At 46.9% G+C, this 26,926-nt stretch overlaps 1 protein-coding gene across 2 annotated transcripts in view; it reads right to left on the bottom strand.

Moving 5' to 3' along the window:
- The window catches only part of CNOT8 (CCR4-NOT transcription complex subunit 8), a 311,753-nt gene that overhangs the window by 189,283 nt on the left and 95,544 nt on the right, over positions 1-26,926 (bottom strand). The window contains exon 2 of one of the 2 annotated variants that reach the window (XM_078653688.1): positions 15,284-15,458. The exons of the other annotated variant lie outside the window; for it this stretch is intronic. The gene's annotated coding sequence lies outside the window, so the exon portion shown is untranslated. The remainder of the gene's footprint in view (positions 1-15,283; positions 15,459-26,926) is intronic. 2 annotated transcript variants of the gene reach the window in all.

The following is a 26,926-nucleotide window of genomic DNA, read 5'->3' as shown; positions in this document are numbered from 1 at the left end:
GTGATACATATTTCAGGACTGTTTAAATGGTGTAAGTGGTAATGTAGGTGGAGCTCAATTCCTATTTTAAACAAGAATTGTAAATGCAGCTTTGTGAGAGGTGGTAGCACCAACGACCGTGTTAGGCGACAGGCAGAGGCCACGCGCGGCGGACATCAAAGGAAGGGTGGGAGGGGAAAAAGGGCATTGCTGTGGGGAGGGGGAAGGAGAAATGCGACACGGCCTGTCAAGTGAGAGGGTGAAGCGAATAAATACAGAACACAGACGAAAGGAGCGCTTTCCCTTCAGAGAAGGGCATTGTGAAGTATGCTATAGCACTCGGGAGACAGACAGCAGTTTCAAGTTCTTGGCAGGCATCAATGACAAAATTCACTCTTAAGTGCCAAATAAGGGTAAGTCTGCAATATGTGCACTACCTGAAACCTTCACTCACAAGAAGAAGCGAGAGAAATAAAAAAAACAGTTTAAAATGGAAGGAATTGGACAATACATAGGATCAGAATGAATTATTGTGAGGGGGCAGAAATAACATACTTGGAGCAGACGTGGTCTCATTGTAGATCCGCCATGGCTATGTACAAAGCAAAATAATTAACTGTTATTGTGCCTTCCTAAAGTTATTGAAATTGTAACCCAGATTTTTCGATATCAGCACTCTGAAGCACTCTGCACGCAACATGTGGCGCTTTGGAGATCAATCACAAATAAACGGTTCCACCCAGAGTAGTGACTAAAAATCGTCTGGGGTGGTAACTTTTGTTCAGCAAGCTCCTGTTTTTTTTTAAAGATATGCACTGGGAAACGCGTGCTGCAGGGAGCACCAGAGAGTATGGCGAGCGTCCCGGAAGCCATCACTCTAATCAGCCATCTTTAAGTAAAAAAATTTTTTTTAAAAACAAGCATCAGAGAGCATAAAAAGAGACACGGCCTGGGGGCCGTGAAACTGAAAGTACGGCCGGCCGGCCGTGAATAATTAGGGGATGAGAAATGCGCTGGGAGGAAAAATGCAGAGCGCACTCTGAGAAGCTTGTGGGGGGGAGGCTGGGCTGCCTTTGATGTGGTAATGCGAGGCAGGCAGGCGGCTGGTGGCATTGTGCACGCGCTTTTTAGGGCTTGCGCTTGCGCAATGACCTAAAAAGCGCACATGCACTGCATGGAATCGCCAGTGGTTAAACTCTGGATAAGCCACTATAGAGCTTCGCCAGCTATGCGCAAGCGCATCAGCAGGCGAGCCCTAATGAATGTGTTCTTGTGTAATGTAACTGGGCTCATGTAAAGCACTCCAATACCTCAGGGTTGAGTTCACGTTTTATAAAACAGCAAAAAAACAAATTAGAGACTTGTTTCAAACTGTTTGGGGCTCATCATAGGTATGTTGCAGTTGATATGCTTTGTGATTAAGGAAGTGCTAATGTTACATTACTTCAACCATACTGCGAGTAAAAAGCAGGAAAAAAACCATGATATTAATTTCCTGTGACCATTCTCGCTCCTTGAATGTGTTTCAACGCTCTCTCGTATATCATGAGTACATTTAAGCGCATTATGAGCAAATGAGAGTTGGTGACAGGGTTGTAACGAAAAAGGGGCACAATCCTGACGCAAAATCTGGGTCTTAACTAATACATTTATTTTTTATGCCCTGCCACAGAGAAATTGGCAAAAAAAAAATAATGATAGTAGATCTGTTATGCTTAATTGGTGCAAAGTCTACATTTAAAAATATTTGATTGGGTTAAGGCATTGTCTGTAAAGGTGCCAGTAATACTCAGGGAATAGTAATAATGGTCAGATAACTCTGGGGTTTAACGCATTTGTTAGAGAGATCTGTGTTTTGTGAAGTAGTATAAGGTTAATGTGTTTCCTGCAAAGCACATCATGTAACATGGAGATGACAGATTTTTATTTTATGTAGATAGTAAAGTGGGTTACTGTTTTTAACACAGAGATACTTTTGTTTCCTGCAGTTCATAAATAGTAATCCTTGTAATATAACACAGTGAGCTATGAAGGACATGTGACTCCTACACCTTGTAACCCTGCCTCATGTAACACATCTTGTACATTGATTTACACATGTACATGATTTATTGTCAATCTATAATGTGTATGTTATGTAAATAGCTGTGACACCCTGCAATGAGTTGGGTAGTGCTGGTAAAGAAATAAAACAGTGCTACTGAAATTGTTATTTGTGTAAATACTGGGACAGACCAACACATCTGACATTCTTACTGTGCATTCATCTCTTATATAGAGGGACTGATCAATGGCAAAAGCATGCCTAGCTTAAGTACCTTTGAAAAGATAACACGCTGTGTGCTTTTGTTTCCCATTTAGGGCATTTACATTTAAGTGTACAGATCCAGGCCACCTCCAGTCAGGGTATTTAAAACAAACGTTGGCCCAGCTGGAGGTGAAAAGAAGCTACCTCGATGCGTGCACGTTGCTGCTGGGAATTGAAAGCAGACAACGTAAAGGTGCTGCTGAATGTTTCCCCGGTGTCTGGAAATTACACCGGTACAGGTTCAGCATATTTCTGAAGGTCCCAAGTACTTGGCAGGGAGGACGGCTTCCACCGTGAAAATAGTGGGTGAACGCCGTGTACCTGCATGTACCCCCGACTTGTGCCCTGAGTATACATATCATATTGAGCAAAACAACTGGAGTTAAAGAGGCCAAGCCCGCAAAGGGACAACATCCAATAACAGCCTTGACAATATAAAATTAAAAACGTTCACGGATTAAACCCATGGTTCATCGCTAAAAGGTTCGGCTACATCTGGGAGTCGAGACAATGTGGGTCAAGGTAAGGGCCTGTGGAGCAACAAAAACCCTGCAACGACCGCGGTGCGGGGGGCCCTGAGCTCCTGGTCCCCCCTACAGCACTGGCAGGTCCCTGTCCTGAGAGCTCCAAACTGATTTAGGAGCATGGGGGCCTCCTGAATGTGCTTTGCATGGGGGCCTCAAGTTTCATTACCCGCTTGTAAGGGTGCGCACTGCACAGTCATCTGTTGACGTGGACATGGAGGTTCAGGAAATAAAATGTAAAGTGTAAAGGCTGAATGAATTGTTGAATGCGAGCACCTCCATGTGTACTGTGTCTCGCAGAATGTCGCACAGGGAAGGCTATGCTTTAACATGCATGCATATAAGGACTTTAAATGAATTGGCATAGCCATCAAGAAGAAACAGCCTTGATCAGGTACAGATTTTCAAAGAGGGCCAAGCAGCTGGACTGTGTGATTACCCAACCTAGAGAAGAATGTGGAACAGTTAAGCAAAGCCAGTCCTTTTGCGATGCACCGGCGTCTGAAAAAAACGAAATGGCTGATCGATTAATTGAGACATGTGGAGTGATAAAGCTCCCATAAGATATGGGAGATGTGCACCATAAACAAGTACCAGTGCAGGGCTTTAAGTGGGCCGGGTCTCAAGGGGTCTGAGCACCGGCAGTTTTTTAAAGGGGTCTCGAAACGGGTCTCTATCGGGCTCTGTTTTGAGCCCTGGAGCAGGCGGTCTGTTTTTTCCCCCGACTGCAGTGACAGCAGTTTGCTGTCACTGCAGTCCAGAAAAAAGTGCCAGGGCGAAAAACAGCCCGATAGATAGGGTGACCAGAATTTTAAAGCCAAAAACCGGGACAATTCACAAAAATAGAAGGAGGACTACAATTTTACTTCAAGCTATGAGAGCACTCCTCAGCAGAGATTTACAGAACAGGCAGTAAGAACATACATAAAATGCTATTTTTAAGCCCAGTAGAATGCCTGTTAATCAAATTGCTTTCTTGAAGCAATTGCTAACTATCCCTGCTTTGTAAAACATAAAAAACACCTCCCACCGTTTTCAGTCGCCCCTCTTTAAAAACGGGGACATGAGCTAAATTTCTTGAAATTTGCTGGGACAGCTGGTTAAAAACAGGGACCGTCCTGGCAAAACGGGGACGCCTGTTCACCCTACCGATAGAGACCCGTTTCGAGACAACAGGCACATCGATGTGCGCTGCCCTGCCCACACTGCTCACTTCTCACTAGTGGAGAAGTAACGGCATAACGTCATGCCAGGTGAGCGTTGTGGGGGAAGGGAAATCCTTTAAAGAGTCATTTTCGCTCTGGATTTCCCTTCTATTTCTTGAAACGCAAGAGCAGCAACATTGTGGTAGGGTCACCAGGGCTTTAATTGGAAGCTTTTTCAATATTATATGTAACAAGCCATAGTTGCAGCTTCTTTATCTTATGCAACTAATAACAATTGACAAAGCCAATAGTCCTTACTTGTTGTGGGTATGATGTTACCGAATACACAGTTGCAGCCGGTGCAGGTAAGACTGGTGGGTTGGGACAGGGGCGCGGGGGAGTTGACAGATGACAGAACAAGATAAATTAAATAAATAAAATCACTTTCCTTGTGCTCGCTGTATCGGCAAGTCGGCAATGCGGCGAGCGCAAGGTAAGTGTTTTTCTTTTTTAAATTTTATTTTCCCTATTCTGTCATCTATTGACTTACCACCATCCGACCCGCCCCACTCACCGCTCTTACCTGCACTGGCCGCGACTGCCGATACAGTCACAAGGTTAGGCCTGCTGATGTTTTACCTTCTCAAAGTCCATGCCAAGAGTCCCGTTCACATTGGAGGTGGGCCGCGAGGAGCAGGGATAGTGTTGCGAGAGGCTGCCGGTGTAACGCTAAGAGCAGGCCATATGTCACTTTCTGGCGTTACTGAAGTTTCACGTTGGTGGTCCCCGTGAGTGGTCGATGCTGCAGTGTGAAGAGTCAGGCTGGTGGAGCTTTGCGCTGATACGCATTGCGAGTAGCGAGGTCTTGGTGTAAACCGACCCGTTTGCGGTCACAAAGAGCCCAAAAGCTTGATTTTAGCTCTTTGAGTTACACCAAGGGTCCAAGACCTGGGGGACACCACTTGGGAGTCAGGAACTCACTTCAGCTGGATCCAGCTGCTGGTGCAGGATATTTGGGAGCCTTTGATGCCCATGAGGCTCAGACCAGGAGGCCAGCATACTATCCCTTGGAGTCACTTTGGTAGTCCTGGGTTCAAGATGAAGTTGCAGGTCTCCATTTTCTTTCCCCAATCGAGGACAGCAGGGCAGGAAGGCAGCTGCAGTCCAGCACAGTGACAGTCTTTTCAGCAGCACAGTAGTCCTTCTTCTTGCCAGAGTATCCATAGGTCAAGTAGTGTACCGAAGGTGGTGTCTGAGGTCCCATTTGTATACCCTGGGGTCCTGGTTCTGGAAGGTGGAAGAAGCTTCTAGACAGTGGCTTTGAAGTGCATAGCATTTCTTGACTCCCTTGTCCCAGCTCCAAGCTGGCTGCAGTGACAATGTGAGGTTGTTAAGCCCTTTGTGTGGAGGCAACGCACAGGCTATACAGTTGCAAGTGGGACTGTGTTCAGCTCCGCCCCCGCACCCTCTTCCATCCTGCAAGCAGCTGGACCATTTAGGCACACCTAATCCAGCTATTGTGTGACTGTCTGGGAGGAATTCACAAAGTCTAACTGTCAGTTACACCCAGTCATGTGACCCAGATCAGACTATAAGCATAAAGGGGCTAAAGGCAGGAAAATGCCAACTTTCTAAAAGTTTATAAAAAGAGAAATGCTGGCCCTGCGATTTTTGATAGCTATATTTTGAGCAACAAACCAAATCCTTGTTATGATTTGTATGGTCGAATTTATTTAAACCATTTACTTTTTCATATAAATCTCATTAAGTTAAAGCATTGATTGCATGAGAAAAACACTACGTACATACAATTTATACAAAAACATTTGACAAAGAATTTTAACAAAAATACATAAATACATATGACAAAATGACATCCAATCATTTAGTGTACATAAATATACAAATACGGTCATACGAGAAGCATCAGTCGTTATGTAGTATTAAGCAATGAAGCTATTTGCAGTAAGGAAAAGAAAACAAAATGAATTGTAACAAATACAAATTTTCAATTGTCTGATAAATAAACTTGAATTCTTTCTGCTATTGCCAATTCCTTTCTGCTATTGCCGACGCGTTTCGAACTCGCTCTGGCATTTGGCAAGTTCTCATCAGGGCTTTCTCGTATTATTCTTCTGAAAATTATGTACAAAGAAAATGAGTGAGATTTTGCAATCCTCATTTTCGCTTAGTGATACCGCGCATGACACAGGAGCGGGCTCACACTGTCCGTGTTTGTCATTTTAGAACATAAAAACGAACATAAAAATGAACTGAAACCGGCTAGAAGTTAGAAAAACAGGGGAACTGCATTTAAACAGCCCAAGCGCCAACAATAAGGTAGGCACCCGGTTCTGTTACCCGTTCTACTCGTTCTAACCGCTGTTTGTAAAACCGATTGGAATAGTTGAGTGACTTTAAACTCTCCTTGTAGGTGCAATAAGACATGTCCACCGCCGGCTGGCGGGTGGGAGCTGATTTTTGTCCCACGCACGGCTGTTTCAAATATTTACCAAACAGAAGTGCAGACTACTGGTTTGAAGGTAATTTTCCAAGATTGTCCTCTGGCCATCTAGGCGCAGGCTGTCCTGACCATTACTATATTGTAATTTGGTTTGTTGTAATTTTCTAGAACCGAATCTACATTGATTGAATAAGATCTCTTGAAAATTGAAAACCCGCTGCCAACTTGAAAATAAAGGTACACGTTTTCTAGAAAGTCTTGGTAGGGGGCAATGTATATAGGGGACGAAAATGAGGATTGCAAAATCTCACTCATTTTCTTTGTACATAATTTTCAGAAGAATAATACGAGAAAGCCCTGATGAGAACTTGCCAAATGCCAGAGTGAGTTCGAAACGCGTCGGCAATAGCAGAAAGGAATTGGCAATAGCAGAAAGAATTCAAGTTTATTTATCAGACAATTGAAAATTTGTATTTGTTACAATTCATTTTGTTTTCTTTTCCTTACTGCAAATAGCTTCATTGCTTAATACTACATAACGACTGATGCTTCTCGTATGACCGTATTTGTATATTTATGTACACTAAATGATTGGATGTCATTTTGTCATATGTATTTATGTATTTTTGTTAAAATTCTTTGTCAAATGTTTTTGTATAAATTGTATGTACGTAGTGTTTTTCTCATGCAATCAATGCTTTAACTTAATGAGATTTATATGAAAAAGTAAATGGTTTAAATAAATTCGACCATACAAATCATAACAAGGATTTGGTTTGTTGCTCAAAATATAGCTATCAAAAATCGCAGGGCCAGCATTTCTCTTTTTATAAATTATTCTATGGTCCAGCTGACCCTGTGTCCCGGGACCTAACTCCTTATTTTCTGCAAACTTTCTAAAAGTGGCATTTCCAAAATTGTAGTGAAAAATCCAATTTTACCATTAAAGAGGGTTTATCATTACAATTTATTAGACATCAAACATGATATATCTACCTACCCCCAATTGGATATTACAGCTTATTAAATGTAATAAGGAATCCCCAATGTTATCATATGAAAGGAATAGGTCTCACAGTAGTGAAAAACAAATTTGGGAGTTTTTTACTATCAGGACATGCAAAACTTAAAAGTACACATCCAAGTTTAATCCCACAGCACCCTCTGCTATGGCTACCTAAGGCATACCTTATGGGTGACTGATGTACAATAAAAGGGGAGTTTAAGGCTTGGCAAGGGGGTTTTAATGCCAAGTTAACATGGTAGTTTACAACTGCATTCAGGCTGAAGTGGCAGACCTGGGACATCTTTTAAGGTGCTAATAAGAGGGTGGCACAATAAGTGATGCAGGCCCACTAGTAGAATTTCATGTACAGGCCCGTGGTATATGGCATACCACTCTACAAGGGGCTTAAAAGTAAATTAAATATGCTGATTGGTGATAAACCAATTTAACCATGTTTTAGGAAAGAGGGCACTGGTTTGCAGTGGTAAAGTGCACAGGGTCTAAAGGCCAAAAAAAACAAAGAAGAACAAAGAAGAAGATAAAGGTAAAATTTTTGTGAGTGCCCATGCAGAGAGGGCCAGGTCCAACACTTAGAGATGTAAACGTGGTTACTTTTAGGATTCTAGATGGAGTCTGGCCAAGCCAAAAAAACACAAGACTGTAAAGTGAAGCAAACTCAATTTAGTTGCAAAGCATTCACGTCATTCAACAATCAATATTTATTAATTAGGAATCTGCTCTAACACTTGCATGTCACTATCATCAACCTCCTAATGGCCCATGGTGTTATACGGGTTCAGCAGAGGATCAGCTTGCTTGAGACATTACATACATGGATATCAGTAATGAGTTCTACACACACACACACACATCCACTTTACCCTCCATAAACAGTAGTATAATCTTAGCTTTACACACACACTCAGCTTGTATCGCAGAGGTAGCTGCTTCCGCTGAGACAGAGGTAATAGGGTTGCAGTCTCCTGTCCAGCAGTCACCAGGGAAGCCTCAAACAATGAAAACTGCTGAGCCCAAAAGTAGGTTCAAGAAAGGGTGGCATATACCAGCACCATATAGCCAAATGGGTAATCATGCCACATGCTGAAAGGTGTTAATTTTGGGCCTGCTTCTGTACAATTTGTTTGTGGGCAGATGACCTAAAATTCCTGGAGCAAATCATACCCTTCTCATGGAAACAGCCCAGCCCGAACTGCCAAGCCAGGTCCTCCCTGAACAGAAAAAGGATGAATTTTTCACAGATCTGTGACTGGCTGTGAATGTTTGACAATGTTCAGCATTCCATCCTTCATCTTTTTGTGTTGCTATAAGTGGTAAGGGTATGCCCAGATGTTGGCCCTGTGTTCGCTTTGCCAATGGATGTAAGCTAGCCTGGCTGATGAGGAGTGATAGCCATAAACTAGTCCCAGGATGCTTGTTCTCTGGTCCAGGGAGTACCTGGTCTTGCAGGTCGGGCTGGTCTAGTCGGTGGGGAGCAGGGTCAAGACTGTTTTGCATATGGCTGGGTCCAAACTGGAGTGCATGGTGAGCAAATAAACGGATCTACAGAGCCACGGGCAGGCACAATGTGCTGGGCGAGAGAGCTGCTTTGATGAAAGTGTGACTGCAAGCGCCCTTCCCCGACTGTGAGAAGCTCATGGGGCAGACTTAGAATAATAATTAAATTGTTGTTGTGAAGCATCATACCAAATAAGTATCATTGAAGCATCATACCAATTTGGTATTGTATAACATTTACATATCATACCGTGACTAGGCACTGAAGAATACATCAGGCACTACTCAGGAGTGGTATTAGGGATCAACTCATTTGGCCTAAAAGCTTTAGGGGCTGGCTCGAAACACGTAGACCAATAGTAACACACCCATTACATTGTGTAACTCACCAACCCATTTTTAGGGCTCGGGCCTAGCGTACACTGCGCAGCAGTGTTGCGCAGTAAGAGTCGTTTTCCCGGCGTTTTGAAAATGGACCTGGAAATTCCACGCAGCTCCTGCGCTTTATTTTCAAGGTCCATTTTCATTGGCCTTTGCGTGCGTGCTGTTTTTTAACAGAACACGCAATAGGCCATAGGCGGTCGCGTAGCTCCACCTATGGCCTATTGGTGTCTGTTACGCGCACCAGAGGCCATATGTTTTGAATTATCGCGGCTTGCGATAATTCAAAACATATGCTCACAGTGACGCGCGCCCGCGCGCCACTCGCTGGCTTTTTTTTGTAATTCGCGATCGCTTTTAATCGCTTTCATTTCTCGTAGATTCGTCTTGTTTTATAAGATTACGCCAAAACAGTGATTTGACTGAGGAGTGATTATGCAAATGGAGACCGATTTTTTTTTTGCGTGCCCGGGCCGATTCTCAATCCCAATCCAACCTTGGGTGTGTGCACTGGTTAATGTGAGTAGAATGGAGATCGAGATGCAGTCCCAGCTTCACACGAGCACTGCGAGTGATCTTGGAGTTGCAAGCACATGTGTGTGATGTTAAAATGCAGCAGTATGGTTGTTTTAAAAAATACCACCAGTAGGAAACCCCTGTTGTCTCACTGTCTGTGCCCTGTTTGTGTCCATGCTGGTAATAACCTGTTAGAAATGGCTCCCCCAGGGCTTCAGTGAAACTCTCCCAATGTCGGGCCCCCGGGCCAGGCAATCAAAGACTTGCATCCCTGAAGGGAACCCACATGCCAGTTCGCGAAGTTCCACTGGAGCTTCGTGGGAGGTCATCCGAGAGGAGCCAGAAACTACCGAGGATAACACGGTGCTAACGGAGGAGCCGAGACCGGAATATGTGCGCCAGCTCTACAGGTGAGGGTGTGGGGGCAAGGTGTGGCGGGTGTGTGGGTGTCCTGGTGGTGGGGGGAGGGGGTGGCTGGAGGGGCTGGTGAAGGGGCTGCGGGTTGTGGTCTGCCAAGGATCACTCTGTGCCAACCTGAGGGTTACTGCCTCGAACAATCACTCGGTCCTGTGCCCTTCTGAGGGGCTTTGTGTGTCATCGGGGCCTGTCTGTGGTAGTGCGTGCGATGTGCAGCGTGTGACGTGTCTAATGACTTGTTCGCAACAGGCCGGTCCCACTGGTACAGGCATAACCCTTACGAAACAAAAGGGGTTCGATTGTTCACCCCTATACTTACAGCCTATACAGGAGACCCACCAGGCTGAATCGCTCCCGGCTCGAGCTGCGGGATAACATGAAGTCCCTCCGAGTCAGGTTCCAGAGCAAGACCTAACAGGCTCCCCTCTTCAGATCAGTGCATTATCTTATAGAATATTTCTCGAATTTGCTTTTAGTTGTGGAATAAATAGTACATGTTCTATTTACAGCTAAACTTAGTTCATGCAAGTACTAAGAGGCTTTGTTCCTGCCTTTCATCATTGCATTTACTAGAAGGTTCTGCACAGTGTGGCCAATCAGGTTGATTCCACTACAGACTTTATCTACCAGAACTGGTGCTCAGCTGACCCTCTCTAGCAACAAACTCATTGGTGGAAGAACAGAGGGGAGGGATGGAAGAACAAGGCTGGCACTGTGGTGATTGCATTATTCAATTTGCAGGTAGGGTGAGCAGTGTGTGAGTATGCAGGGTGAGCAATATGTGAGTGTCCAGGGCCAGCAGTGTGTGATTGTGTAGGGTGAGCAGTGTGTGAGTGTGCAGGGTGAGCACAAATGACGTGCTTTGGTGCCAGTGAAGTCCAGTGCTTTCACTGGGACGTTGTTCTAGGCACCTAGAAGATCTGGCACATGTTACTTGAGGCACACTGGTGTGGTGGTGTTAAAAACAGGGGCACTGCTTTCAGAGTCTTTGGCTCCTAAGGGGGACCCCAATCACCTGCCAGCTCTTTCACAGGAGCGCAACATTTCCATGCTCCCTCATCTGACCAAAGCTTCCATTCCAGACGACAGACCCCGGTGTCTCACAGAGGATCACACAACACAACACAGACACACACCACACACAGACACCACACACACACACAACCCCACACACACACACAATACCACACACACACAACACCACACACATAACACTACATACATAAGACCACACACATAACACCACACACACTCAACACCACACACTCACCTCCCCATACTTACCACCACACTTTCACCAGGCACACACACACACACCACCAGCCTTCAGTGCACACTTTCAACAGGCACACACAACACCAGCAGTCACTGCACGCTTTCACCAGGAACACACACACCACCAGCCGTCAGTGCACGCTTTCACCAGGCACACACACCACCAGCCGTCTGTGCACGCTTTCACAAGGCACACACACCACCAGTTGTCAGTGCATGCTTCCACCAGGCACACACACCTCCAGCCGACAGTGCACGCTTCCACCAGGCACACACACCACCAGCCATCAGTGCACAATTTCTACAGGCACACACACCACCAGCCATCAGTACACACATCAATTGTTAACGCATCCACAATTAACTATTGTAGCAATCGCAGTATGGCACACTTTACTTTTAAACATATTCATCTAAAGCGCAGCATGCCACCATTGCTACAATTCCAATCCAACCCTCATAATTCCACTAAACACCACATGCATACGCTCCATAACACATGGCGAAAAGACATTGCCATTTACAATGCCATTAGCTCAAACTCAAATAAATCCGAGACCTATTGCATTTCCAATGCTTGTTTAATAATACCAGCCACAGGTTTCATTAAAGTCTAAGAGCCAGATGTAGGTAAGTTCCATTTACAGATTCTAAAATACCGAATTTTACCGATTCGGTATTTCAGAATCGGCAAATGGTATGTAGGTAAGTATTCGGTAAAGTTTACCGAATCGGTAATATTCGGTAATTACCGATTCGGTAATTCCCATACCCAATTTGTCTCCCTGTCTGATGTGCAGTGTTCCCCGAGGTTGTGAAGTGGTCCTGCTTTCATGCCATTGTTTGGAGGTCCTCATTTTCGAGTCAGTGTGTGTGTTTTTTTTAAAGAATCTTGAGGACTAATGGGGCACTACAGGACTCTTCTTATTTTTCATTTACAAATGAAAGAACCAATTTGTATATCAAATTCAATATATTAAAAAGTTCAACGTACCTGGTTAAAGCTGTACTTTGCTTTTTGAATATCAACGCTTTGGTAGTGAAGATAATACCCAGTAGAGCAACAACAGCAAAAGAGAATAAAACATTTCCACTCAGGCAGCGCATTGGAAACAGCATGAGATAAACACAAACTGGACTTACCAAATCCAAGAACATCATTTGCTTTGACACCATTGCCAAGCGTGAGCAATGAACTCTTCTCAGTGAACCATCAGAGCAGAATTTCATTTCCACCTTCCATCTACCATCCATTAAAGTATTTTACTAAGAGCGCTGATTTATTGCAAGTCCACATTGATGGCACCACAACCCATTCCCTGACTCCAAAAGCCTTTCCAAATAGGGCTCCTCGAACCGCCAAATCTCTTGGTCAATTATCGAACCTATCATATTTCTAAAAGCTGCTACAAGAAAATACATCCTCATACTCATCTGTCATTAGATCCTATCCTTGGAGCCTTTAAATACTTCTCTTCATAGGTGGTTCCTTCCTTACAACCCACGTGTGCTTCTCCTCTAAGCCCATTTACTAGCTTCCATTTCTTATGTTTATGTTTATGTTTGGGAAATTTGTATTGCGCACAAATACCCTAGGGTGTCTCGGCGCATAGGACAGTACCAGCCTAAAAAAACAACAAGGACGCTACTGATTAAATAACCAGGTCTTTAGTTGTTTCCTAAAGATTAGGAGAGTGGGACAGCTTCTGATAGAAATGGGAAGAGAGTTCCATAATTTTGCGGTGGCCACAAGAAAACGTCTATCTCCCCAAGATTATGTTTTTGTCCGAGGGACAGGAAGACGAAGGGCCGTAGAAGAACGAAGAGTTCTAGTGGGGGTGTAAATGCGGAAGGCATCCACAAGAAACTGAGGCCCTGAGTTGTGAATGGCCTTGTAGGCGATGCAAAGGGCCTTGAACTTGATCCGGTTTCGGACCCTAAGCCAATGGAGATGGCGAATAGCATTCGTAATTGATTTAAATTTGGGAATCCGGAGTAACACCCTCACTGCAGCATTCTGCACCGACTGAAGTTTATTCAGTACCTTCTCTTGGGCATTAAGAAGGAGTGCGTTGCAGTAGTCGATTTTCGAAAAAATCAAGGTCGTAACAAGGGTTTTACTCGACGAAGATGGAAGATAGGGAATCAATTTTTTAATTTTCTTTAAGAGATAGAAGGAGGAGGATACCACATTATTTACGTGGTGGTTGAAAAGGAGTTTGTCATCAACCATCACTCCCAGGTTCTGCAAAGTAATAGCAAAAGCAGGAAGGTTACAGTTTCAATCACACATGAACCAGCAGCGGTTTAAACATTATAAACCAGATTCTGACCTTGCTGCATCACAGTATCAGACAACACTGCCAGTGATATATTCATTGAGTAAGACCTCTGCCTGCACGTACTAGAGAATCGCTTGTCTGCTTTCACCACTTACTATTATGCGCTCCTATTCCTGTACAAAATGGCAACAATGTATACTCCTTGTCAGGGGCTGACCACCAGATAATGCTAGTTTGTTAGCTAGGTAAACATATGGCTTGCTGTAGAAGGCCTTGTAAGTGATGCAGCTGATCTTGAAGATTATCCAGGCTTGCAAGGGGAACTAGAGTAAATCCTTTAGCATGAGGGAAATGTGGTTGGGTTTCTTCAGACCCTTGGTGAGACATGCTTTAGCATGAAGGATGCCTTTCAAGGGAGCAAGAGTGATCTTTGGTGTTGCCTCTATCTAGGAGAGAGAGAACTAGGGCTTGACTGTTGCTGTAAAGTATTCTAATGGAAAAAAGTTTCACTTTTTTCAGGAGAGGGATTTGGAAACTGTGTTTTGATCTTCTTGATAATGTGTTCTTTGAATGAGAATTTTGAGTCCAGGATGAATTCAAGGTATTTAACCAGTTATTTCAAGTGCAGTGTGAAGCCCAATAGGTGTAAGTTGTGACTGAATCTGGCTTTGTTGGCAAAGAGTAAGCATTAAATATTTGTGCAGTACTGCTTATCCTCTAAAATGCCCATCTTTTCAGTTCAGGTAAAAATCAAATTGCTATCCCCTGTTTTATTAGTGCATATTCGCCAAATTGAGTTTTATCAAATATTGGCATGTAAGGTAGTCCTTCTCCCACACTCTGTAAAGATGTCACTCCCCTCCATCTCTATTGGCCTAGTTAGTCCCTTGCTACATTCTCTGAAAGGCAGTGTTCAGACACCTGCTGTTTAAGAAACAAGATGTCATTGCAACTGAATCAACCTGTCACTTCTCTTCCAGTGAACTTGCTTCCTCTCTGCTGTGCGTCTTTAGACCACCACCCTTTTACAAACTGCTTCTGAGAGCTCTTATCATAGTATTTTGTCTGGCTAACTATCGCTTGAACATATCCTACACTGCTTAAAGATCCCTAACAAGAAACTGATGTGAACAGCTGTGTTCATGGTGAATGACTGGGGTGCCTCATCTTGAGGATCCCTCATCCTTCGTACTCTGAAATACACCCGAGGCTGTTACTCTGCTTTAACGCTACAACTGGGCTATAATTACTGTATCTGTAAAGTCTGCTGCAGTCGCTTTCTCTAGTGCTGGTGTATTAATGTACATCTCTAGGTTTCTGATTCAATCATTCCTCTACCATGTCCTTTCCTCCCTGTGCTCTAACCCTCACAATTTACAGTGTTATCCCTTCCATAATGCGCTATGGTCTCTGCATTCCAACTCATTGAGCTGTTCTAGCTTCCTTTTCTAAGCTTTACCTTCCCGCCTACCTCTATGGTCTTTTCATCGCAGTCTGTCGTCTGTAGCCAGTCTTCAGCCTTCCTGGGTGGTCTTGTTTCATAATCATCTTGTCTGCTGAAGGTCCCCAGTCATGTTCCTGCTTACACACGCCTTAAGTAAGCCAGTGGTGAGCACTCCGTGCATTTCTGTAGGTGTTTCTGAATTCTGTAACAAACAACACAGTGTTTTATTGTATTGCTTTCATATTGTTTTGTTTGAGAGGGTGGTTGCTTATATTGGGTATGTTCTACATTGGATGCTGGTGTGCACTTGTCCGGCAGTTGAACCATCTGCTTTGTCTGTGCTGGAGATATGCTGGCTGCCTCTGAATAAAGCCATGTACTTCCCTACCAGCACTGGTTATTATTCAATTAAACAAAATACAGGAAGTAACTCTCAGCCTCTGTCAGTGGCCACCAATAATTCAAACAACCAAGTTTTAGAATTTGCATGGATCAGAGGAAAGAGCAACATAGAGCCTTGTAGAGGGTGCTGCTGACTACTTTCTACTTTCTGTTTTGCGCTTCTTTACAACTTCGTAGAGAGGAAAAAACATTGTTGTATTGTTGATGACTTTGAGTGTGTCAATTAACAGCATTTATACAGAATCTATTCAGCATTTTTGGCAGAAGATGAAGCAACCTGCTGCGCATGTGGGAGGAGTAGCACGTGACTGGCATTATATGGCTGTAGAGCTGTTAACACGAACAGCTGTAGCGCAGAGGGCAGTGGCGTAACGAAACTTGAGGCCCCCCCCTGCAGGATACGTGGAAGGGGCTCCTCCAGTTGACCTCTTCATGTCGGACTTCCACAGGGTACATATCTTGGGTGGGGGGGGGGGGGGGTAGGCAAAACGTCTGCCTACTCCACTGTCCGCATGTCTGCTTCCAAGGCTGTCAGTGCTTCTTCAATGGTTGTGGTCTGTGGGTTCAGGTGACAGATTATGCCCTTCCAGTCTCTCTCCATCACTTCCTCTCTATCACTCACTCTCTTCTGTTTGTGTCTCCATCGCACAATATCCTGTCTCTCTCCATCACTCATTCTCTATCACTCACTCTCCTCTGTGTGCGTCTCAATCATATATGTTTGTTGTCTCTATTCATCACTCCCTCTCCCCCCTGAGTCTCAATCATAAAATATTCTCTTCATCTCCCTCATCACTCATTATATATCTCTCACTCTCCTCTGTTCGTGTCTCCATCAGACAATATTGTCATTGTCTCTCTTTATCACTCTCCTCCCTGTGTCTCCATCATATATTTTCCTCTTTGTGTCTCTCATCGCTCACTTTTTATCACTCACATCTGTAGTCTTATTCCCCCATCTCTTTCTATCCTGTACACTCTCTCATCAGTGCCATCTCTTCTATCTGTTTCTCCTTTATCCTTTATCTGCTCTCTGGTCTCGACCTTTATTTCTCTCTTTGTCCTTTCTACAACACTCTCTTCACTTTCTCTGCACATCTTTCCTAAGTATCTATTTTTATTCTCTCATCCCCGATCTCCTTCTTCGCTGCCTTGTCAGGGGTAGTAAGCACTATATAAATACAATTACAGTGACTTCTGTAATGGGCGGCCGCTCCCTCTCTGCGTTGCTGTCTCCTCTCCACCTCTCTCTCCTCGCCTCTCTTTCCCTTCTCGTTCTACGTCAACCAACTCCTTCATGCTCTTCGGGACCTCTTACCTGCCTTCTGTTCACTGATCACCCTCCCCAGTCTGTCTCTTTCACCATCACCTCATCTCCCCTCTCAGACTTTCCCATCCTGTTCTCCCCCTCGAAGGCTTCATCCCCGATCTGTCGCTGCCTCTCGTCCTCTCCACCCGGCTCATTTCAGGACGTATCCACCCGCTCTACCCTCCTCGCAGCCCCCCGCTCGAGCTCCCGGACTAGAGTACCGTGCAGAGGGGGCCTCCTGCACCACAGGGGCTGCGGGGGCCTGTGTTATGCCCCTGGCAGAGGGAGAAAATGGCCCCCAAGAAGGTTGCTTTGTTCAAATCTCTAGGGCCACACTGACCAAGAATCTACACACAAATTCAAAAGGAATGCAGGGGGAAAGCATAGTCATGAACTCAAATGTTCATTGTTCATTTGCGACCTTTGACCCTGTTGAAGGGAGGTCACTCCCCACGCCGCGTAGCTCCACCTGAGTGTGCCGTGCCCAGGACCCAGCTGCTGCTGAGTTCAAGGCCCACCTCCACCCACAGGCCACCACCTGTGCCTCATCCCTGGTGGCCAGTAGTAGGCCTTAGGTTTGTCTTCTGCCCACTTTTTGTGCACTCTGATAATCGTGCCTTGTGGCCTGTATTGTAGTCTAATTGCCTGTTTAGCCTTTTGCCTGTACTTAATAATAATAATAATAATAATAATAATAATACTGTAATTTGTAAAGAACAAACAGCTACCTCCTAGGAGGTGTCCCGGCGCTGCAGCAGCAGGTGGCATGCAGGATGACCTGCTAGCAGCAGAAAGTACAGCAGGTTAATCCAGATTAAAAAGCCAAGTTTTAATTGATTTCCTGAAAATAGTTTCAGAGGTGATTTATCGCATGGCGTTGGGCAGAATATTCCAAAGCAGGTCTGCCCTAACTGTAAAGGATCTGCCCCTCAATCAAGCTTTCCTAACTCGGGGGATGCATAGCAGGTTCTGGGAGCTAGATCTAAGTAAGAGAGGCGGTTTGTAAGCATCAAGCCTCTGCTTCAGATAATTGGGGCAGGATCCATGGAAAGCCCAAAAGGCTAAGGTTATTGCCTTAAACTTGATTCTGTTGGTGACCGGCAGCCAATGCAATTCTTTGAGGTGCGGAGAGATATGTTGCTTGAATGGGACATGTTTGAGCAATCTAGCAGCCGCATTTTGGACCAGATGCTGTTTCTTTATCTGGTACGCTGGAAGGTCTAAATATAGGCCATTTGCGTAATCCAGGCGGGAGATCACTGTAGCATGAAGCACTGAGCGAATGCAATTTTCTGGGAAAGGTGTAAGACTTTGCGCAAATTCTTCAGACTACCAAAGCAAGCGCCTGTCACCTGCTGAATTTGGCCCGAGAAAGATAGATCCGTCTGCCATTTTGCGCACAGGTTTCTTGCGCATCCTGCGGGGGTGGGGGGACAACCCATTTCCTCCGGCCACCAAAGGTCCGCGGAGGGAGGTTGGTTGTTACCGAAGAACAACACCTCAGTTTTTTCGATATTCAACTGGAGTTTGCTGTTGTTCATCCATTGCGATATGTCTTTTAAGCAACTCTTAAAATTCAAGAAAGAGGCACTCAACAGATCTTTGAAAGGAAATACCAGCTGGGTATTGTCGGCGTACGAGATGGCCTTCACTCCCCAGTTGGCAATCACTGAAAATAATGGTGCCAAATAAATGTTAAAAAGCAGTAGGCTCAGGGATGACCCTTGAGGGACCCCACACCATAGGGGCTTGCGTTTGGACTGATGGGGTTGAAGCGCCACCCTCTGCGTACGTCCAGAGAGGAAAGATTTAAGCCACCGCAGGGCTGTGTCCTCAATCCCCAGATCCTGAAGGCGCTGGGCCAGGATGGAGTGGTCCACCGTATCAAATGCTGCAGAGAGACCCAGGAGCACCAGCAAAGCTGATGCCCCTGAATCCAACTCCATCCTGACTGAATCCACCACCTCTATTAGCGTGGTTTCCGTGCTGCAAGCTGCGCGGAGCCCTGATTGTGTGTCATGCAGGATGTTGTGGCTCTCAATAAAGCTGGCCAGCTGTTTCTGCACAATTTTTTCCAGCATTTTTACAGGTGCAGCCAAAAGAGAAATTGGTCTATATTTATTGAGATCACCCAAATCAACATTAGATTTCTTCTTAAGGGTGAGGAGCGTTGCATGCTTCCATAAATCCGGAAAAATGCCTTCAGTCAGGGAGGTGTTCCAAATTTCAGACATTGTCTGAGAGGATGAGTTAGCTAGCTCCTTCCACAATTTTGGAGGGCATGGGTCCTCCGGTGATCCTGACTTGCAGCTCAGAATGGCTGCCAGAGCTTCCTTCTGCGTTATCAGTGCGAAATTAGAGAGGAGAGGTCTGGGATTTTTCCTTATCAATATATCATGTTTAACCGTTTCAACTGCGGCCGAAAATGAGTTGTAAATCTTCTGACTTTTATTATCGAAGAACTCTGATAATTCCTCGCACAGTGCCGCTTATACTTGCTTTGTATTTTTTGCCGCTTGTTTTGCCTTTGCCTGTGCTTGTTCTGTGTTCTCCTGCTGCCTGTTTTGCCTTTGCCTGTGCCTCTTTTCCACCCCCCGCTCCCTCGCCGGTCCCGCTTCCCACCGCTGCGGCCCCTGTGGCCCCGCCCCCCAGCTCCCATTCGCCCGTTCCCTCCTCCCAGCTGCTCCTCCCTCCCACCTCCCCCACTTATGGTTGCCGCGTGCCAAAATCAAGCCCGTCTACGCCCGTCCGTGCCTGGACCGCGCCCAGCGCCAGAACCCCTGGACCCCGGGACCACACGCAGGGACCGCACCAATGGAACAGGAGGAGGAATCGCCATCGTCCACAGGAACACCCTAAGAGTATCGACCAACACTGACGACACCCTCTGCACCGCCGAACACATGCACTTCCAGATTCCCAACGATCCCAACATCACTCTCAGAGGAACCCTCATCTACAGACCCCTCGTACCCCGACCACAGTTCAGCGACTCCATCACCGACTTCATCAGCATGCACGCCCTCGCCTCCACGGACTACATCTTCCTAGGAGACCTGAACTATCATCTCGTGAACAACAACAACACCAACTCCACCACTCTGCTTGACAACCTCGCCAACCTCGGACTCAGGCAGCTCGTGACAACATCCACCCACACCACCAGCCACACGCTCAACCCCATCTTCTCCACAAGGCCCCACGTCTCCTTCAGCCACACCACCAAACCCCATTGGACCGACCACCACTGCATCCACTTCACCTTCGGGAAGCCCCCAAGCACCACCGCACCCAACTGCTGCCTCGACGATGCTGGAGCAAAGTCACCGATGACCAGCTCACCACCACCCTGGCTCCGAACACACCCTCCGACTCCACCGACCCCAACATCGCCGCCCGCAACTTCAGACAATGGATCCACAACTGCGCCAACACCCTTGCCCCGCTCAAGACACCCTCCAGCAGTCACACCAGCAAGAAAGCCAGCTAGTTCACCGAAGACCTCCAGGCCTCCAAAAGAACATGCCGAAAACTGGAGAAGAACTGGCTCCACGAACGATGGCCAGACAGCTACATCGCCCACAAGAACGCCACCCGCAGACATCAGTAACTCATCAGAGCCGCCAAGAGGGCCTCATTTAAGGACTGCCTAGACAACAACGCACACAAGAGCAAACAGCTCTTCAACATCATGAAGGAACTCTCCAACCCCAGCTCTAATGCCAGCAACATCCCGCCGTCGCAAGACCTATGCGACTCACTGGCTATCTTCTTCCACCGCAAGATCACCGACATCCACAACAGCTTCAACGCCACGACCGCCCCGACACCGACCACTGCCCCCACCACCACCACACGCACCAACCATCTACTCTCCTGGACAAACATCAACGACAAGGACACCAGCGAGATCATGAAGACCATCCACTCCGGCTCACCGCTAGACCCATGCCCCTACCACATCTTCAACAAAGCCAGCGCATCCATGGCACCCCATCTCAGCAAGGCCATCAACATCTTCTTCGAGACAGCAACCTTCCCGGAAAGCTGGAAACACGCCAAGATCAACACCTTACTCAAGAAACCAAAGGCGAACCCCAAGGACCTCAAAAACTTCCGGCCGATCTCCCTGCTCCCATTTCCGGCTAAGGTCACCAAAAAAATCGTCAACAAACAGCTGACCCGTAACCTTGAAGACAACAACATCCTGGACCCATCCCAGTCCGGTTTACACAGCAACGACAGCCCTAAAACCGCCCTCATCGCCGCCACAGATGACATAAGGACCCTGCTAGACAACGGAGAAACAGCAGCCCTCATCCTCCTGGACCTATCAGGACTGTGGCGAGGAGACCTCGGACTTAGAGCAATGTCACTAACTGGGCCAATCCTGAGTCAATGACTTCTTCGGTGTAAATCCAGTAAACTAATGATTAGCATTGGGTAGTAAGCGGCGCGCGACACAAAAGCAATCACAATAGTAGCCTTAAGATTTCTCTAGAATCCACGGGCAGCCCACTGTGTAAGGAAAGGATCTGTGCAGTCCATGTCCCTGGGTAATGGTCTCATAATAAGCCAATTTTCAGAAAATATACAACATCAGACATCTTTAAACGTCAACAATATTGGCCTGCGTCTAAATATTATAATATAATAAAATCATATTATAATAATACAGAATGTCCTGGTCATTATTATTTGTTTACATTTGCACGTTGGTTTATATCAAATGACCTGAAATAAGTTAATTCGAAAAGCAGCTCAATCAGCTGCCTCAAGGTGAACTGGGAGGGGAAGCAGAGGGCCAGCCATGTCGAGCATCATCTCTGAAAGGCAACTTCGTGCTCTCCATTCCACACTCCCTCGGGGAAACTCATCCACCCAACAAAAAAAAGCTAAACAAACAAATTTAGATAGGTTTCTTGATTTGGAAACCAAAATTCGATCCTGGCACTTTTGACTTTTTCCTGAGGTTTGTCGCAGCGAGATCCCCTGTGTAGTATCTTGGGATATGTGGCTGCTTGGGGACAACTAGGCCGCAGGCTTGGGCCGTAATAATATTGGGACACACACGCACAGTTGAAAGGTACTGGGCCAGAGACCCGAGCGATCTTGCGCCCCTTTATTTATGCCCTCGGTCGAGCTCACCCTTGGGATGCGGGGTGCGTGAGCAGCGTGTGTGGACGGGCCGGGTGGCTCCGTCACTACATCCCTCCAATCTTTTAGATACAATGACTCTTCACAGGAAACCGCTTAGATCTTCTGATCACACCACACAAAGTCTCTCAGTCTCTGACTAGGGGTCGGATTCGGCCGGAGACCATACCTCTGGCTCCGGGAGTTCTTCCTTGCTTCTGACTCTTCGGGCTCCTCCTCTGGTGCAGGTACAGCTTCCTCGGGACTCCTCACGTCCTCCACCGCCTCTGATTCTCTTCGGGGTTGCAATTGCACCTCTTCCGGCTGACTTCCCGGGTCCTCTGCGGGGACCACTCCTTCTCCACCTTCCAGCTCTTCGGTGAGTTGGCCACCCACCTGCACGTCCTTGGGGACTCTCTTGAACCACAATGTGTTTCTCGTGACCACACGTGTGCACCGCACGGCCGTTACCATGGTCTCCTGTATGTTGACTACTTCCCATACTTCTGGCCAGGGGCCTAACACAGGCCCTCGCAGCCCCTGCGGTGCGGGGGAGCCCCCACGGTGCAGGGGGCCCCCTCAGCACAGTTCTCCGAGGGCTCGAGCAGGGGGCAGCGAGGAGGGTAGAGCGGGTGGACACGTCCTGAAATGAGCCGGGTGGAGAGGACGAGAGGCAGCGACAGATCGGGGATGAAGCCTTCGAGGGGGAGAAAAGGATGGGAAAGTCTGAGAGGGGAGATGAGGTGATGGTGAAAGAGACAGACTGGGGAGGGTGATCAGTGAACAGAAGGCAGGTAAGAGATCCCGAAGAGCATGAAGGAGTTGGTTGACGTAGAACGAGAAGGGAAAGAGAGGCGAGGAGAGAGAGGTGGAGAGGAGACAGCAACGCAGAGAGGGAGCGGCCGCCCATTACAGAAGTCACTGTAATTGTATTTATATAGTGCTTACTACCCCTGACAAGGCAGCGAAGAAGGAGATCGGGGATGAGAGAATAAAAATAGATACTTAGGAAAGATGTGCAGAGAAAGTGAAGAGAGTGTTGTAGAAAGGACAAAGAGAGAAATAAAGGTCGAGACCAGAGAGCGGATAAAGGATAAAGGAGAAACAGATAGAAGAGATGGCACTGATGAGAGAGTGTACAGGACGAAGAAAGAGATGGAGGAATAAGACTACAGATGTGAGTGATAAAAAGTGAGCGATGAGAGACACAAAGGGGAAAATATATGATGGAGACACAGGGAGGAGAGTGATAAAGAGAGACAACGACAATATTGTCTGATGGAGACACGAACAGAGGCGAGTGAGTGATATATAATGATTGACGGAGAGACATAGTGAGGATATTTTGTGATGGAGACACACAGGAGAGTGAGTGATAGAGAGGAAGTGACGGAGAGACTCGAAGGGCATCATCTAATGGAGACTCATAGAGAGAAGAGTGAGTAATAGAAAATGAGTGATGAGAGAGACAAAGAGGATATTATCTGATGGAGATACACGGAGGAGAGTGAGTGAAGAGAGTGAGTGATAGAGAGGAAGTGATGAAGACAGACACAGAGGAGGTTGTCTGATGGTGTCACGCAGGGAGGAGAGTGAGTGATAGAACAACAGAGTGATGGAGGGAGAGAGACAATGTAGATCTTGTATGATGGAGACATACAGGGAGGAGAGTGAGTGATAGAGAATGAGTGATGAGGGAGACAAAGAGGATATTATATGATGGAGACACATGGTGGAGACTGAGTGAAAAGAGAGAATGGTGAATAGAGATAAGGGCAATATTATATGATGGACACACACACAAAGGAGAGTGAGTGATAAAGAATGAGTGATGGAGACAGTGAGGATATTGTGTGATGGAGTCACACACAGAGGAGAGTGAGTGATAGAGAATGAGGGATTAGCGAGATAAAGAGGATATTATATGATGGAGACCCAGGGAGGAGAGTGAGCGATAGAGAGGTAGTGATGGAGACAGACACAGAGGATTATGTCCGGAGACACGCAGGGAGGAGACTGAGTAAAGAGAGGGAATAGAGAGACAACGAAAATATTGTGTGATGGAGACACACACAGAGTGAGTGAAAGAGAGGAAGAGATGGGGAGAGACTTGAAGAAGAGAATCTGATGGAGACACACAGGGAGGAGAGTGAGTGATAGAGAGTGATGAGGAGAGAGAGACCACAAGGGTATTGTATGATGGAGACACACACAGAGGAGAGTGAGTTATAGAGAATGAGTGATGAGAGATACAATGTGGATATTATATGATGAAGTAACAGGGAGGTGAGTGAAGAGAGTGAGTGATAGAGAGGAAGGTTTGGAGATACACACAGATGAGATTGTCTGATGGAAACACGCAGGGAGGAGAGTGAGTGATTGAGCAACAGAGTGAAGGAGGGAACGAGACAGGTTATTGTGTGATTGAGACTCGGGGGGAGAGGAAGTGATGAATAGAGACAACAACAATATTATATGATTGAGACGCATACAGAGGAGAGTGAGTAATAGAGAATAAGTGATGGAGACAGGATATTGTGTGATGGAGACACAAACAGAAGAGAGTGAGTGATAGAGAGGAAGTGATGGAGAGAGACTCGAAGGGCATAATCTGTCACCTGAACCCACAGACCACAACCATTGAAGAAATACCGACAGCCTTGGAAGCAGACCTGCGGACAGTGGAGTAGGCAGACGTTTTGCCTGCCCCCCCAAGACATGTACCCTGTGGAAGTCCTACATGAAGAGGTCAACCGGAGGGGACCCTTCCACGCATCCTGCAGGGGGCCCCCTCAAGTTTCGTTACGCCACTGCTTCTGGCTCATATGGGGTGCAATACTTCCAGCTTGGGTGGCGGTCTTTCACTACGACTCTGTCCCCAACTTGAATACTCATGGACTGAGCCCTTCAAGCTTGGCTCGCTTTGTCATTAGATGACTTCCTTCTGTCCTGCGCGGCGCTTTGATCTAGCTCTGGGGGACTCCATGATCGATCTGCAGGCACACTACCTCTCGGGGCCCGTCAAAACAATAAATGGGCTGGAGCGCACTGGGTGGTGCAGTGCGGGGTTTGGCGATATGCACTGAGAAACTGCGACAGGCACTGCTCGGCATCGTCTCCTTTGTCCACTCCGATCCTGAGGGCCCGGTTCATCATGCGCTCCACCTCACCTCACCGTTTGCCTGGGGCCACTGTGGAGTGATCTTCCGGTGTCGGATACTGCGGGAGGTCAGGTAGTCCTAGAAGTATCTGCCTTGCAACGGCGGTCCATTGTCGGATTTAATCTCGTCTGGCAGGCCCATCATGGCGAATGTGCAATCCAGAACAGCCTTCACATGGGAGAACGCGATTGATGACACTATTCCACCACCAGAAACTTAGAGTGTGAGTCAGCTAGCACCATCGTGTTCTGTCCATCCAGAAATGACCCAAAGTCGATGCTCACTTTGGACCATAGCTCCAGACACGGGTCTTCAGTGATCACCGGGTGAGGCGCAGGGTCGCCGCCCATGATGCTGCAGGAGTGACAGTTGCGTACTACCTCCTCCACCATGACGTCCATTCCTGGGAACCAGACCTTGCTGCTGAGTCTGGCCTTGGTTTTGGAGACGCCTTGATGACCTTGGTGTGCTAGACGGACCACCTCTTTCTGCAGACTCTTCGGGATCACGAGGGAGGTTCCCCGCAAGACCACCCCGTGAGGACCTTCGCTGAGTTCGCTTTGCACCCTCCATACCTGTTGCCGAAAAGTTTGTTCTTCCGCCGTGAGGGAGCTGACGCTGTCCAGAAAGTGGCTCCAGTTCTGATTGAGCAGTGTGCCCTGAATTTGACGAGGCACTCGTCAGATTCTGTGGCCTTCCCAATGTCTTCAAACATGAGTGAAACAGGACATGCTTCCAGGGAGACCATGCGAACAAACTCCTCGGTGTACTCCTCATCCGGCGGTGCTCGTAGCAACTGGGGTGAGCCAGGGTGGCGTGATAGAAAATCGGCCAGGTTGTTGGCCGGAAGATCATTTCAAAACGGTACGTTTGTAGCTGCACTGCCCATCTCTTGATCCGTGGGGGGGCGAGCTGAGCGGTGCCGGCAAAGAATGGGACGAGGGGCTTGTGATCTGTGACCACCCGAAATACGTTTCCATAGAGGTACAGATGGAAGTGCTGGCATGCCCATTTTATGGCCAGAGGCTCCCGCTCTATCTGTGCATACCGCATCTCGGTGGCCGTCAGCGCACGACTGGCATATGCGGTGGAGACCGATTCTCTTGACTCGGTTTCCTGCATCAGGACAGCCACCAAGCCCAACTGGGCTGGCGTCTACCACAGCCTCCGTGCGTCGATTCGGGTGAAAGTACGCCATGACTCAGTCATCGATGAGGGCGCTCTAGACTGCCTGAAACGCCAGGTCTTCCTTGGCAGACCAGGCCCATGGTTGGCCTGCTTTCGTGAGGACACGGAGTGGCGAAGACAGAGATGCGAGGTTGGGGATGAACAGGCCACAGTATGTGGCCATTCCCAGGAAGCTCCGGACTTCAGTGACCGAGGTGGGTCTCGGGGCAGATCGAATGGCCTCTGCTTTCTTCGGGTCCACATGTAGCCCGCCTCGGGAGAAGATTTATCCGAAGAAGTCCACTGATTCCTGATAGAATGAACATTTGGATCTGTGCAGGGTGAGTCCATTGTCTGTCAATCGCTGCAGGGTGGCTCAGAGGTGTGTGTGCTGTTCCTCGAGTGTAATGGAGAACACAAGGATGTCATCACTTAAGTTTATTACACCTGGTAGTCCGGAGAGCATCTCCCTTATAGTATTTTGGAACATCTACG

Source organism: Lissotriton helveticus, chromosome 7 (assembly GCF_964261635.1).
Source record: "Lissotriton helveticus chromosome 7, aLisHel1.1, whole genome shotgun sequence".
Taxonomy (NCBI): domain Eukaryota; kingdom Metazoa; phylum Chordata; class Amphibia; order Caudata; family Salamandridae; genus Lissotriton; species Lissotriton helveticus.
Note: the sequence above shows the minus strand (reverse complement) of the source record. Positions and strands in the feature narration are given on the sequence as shown.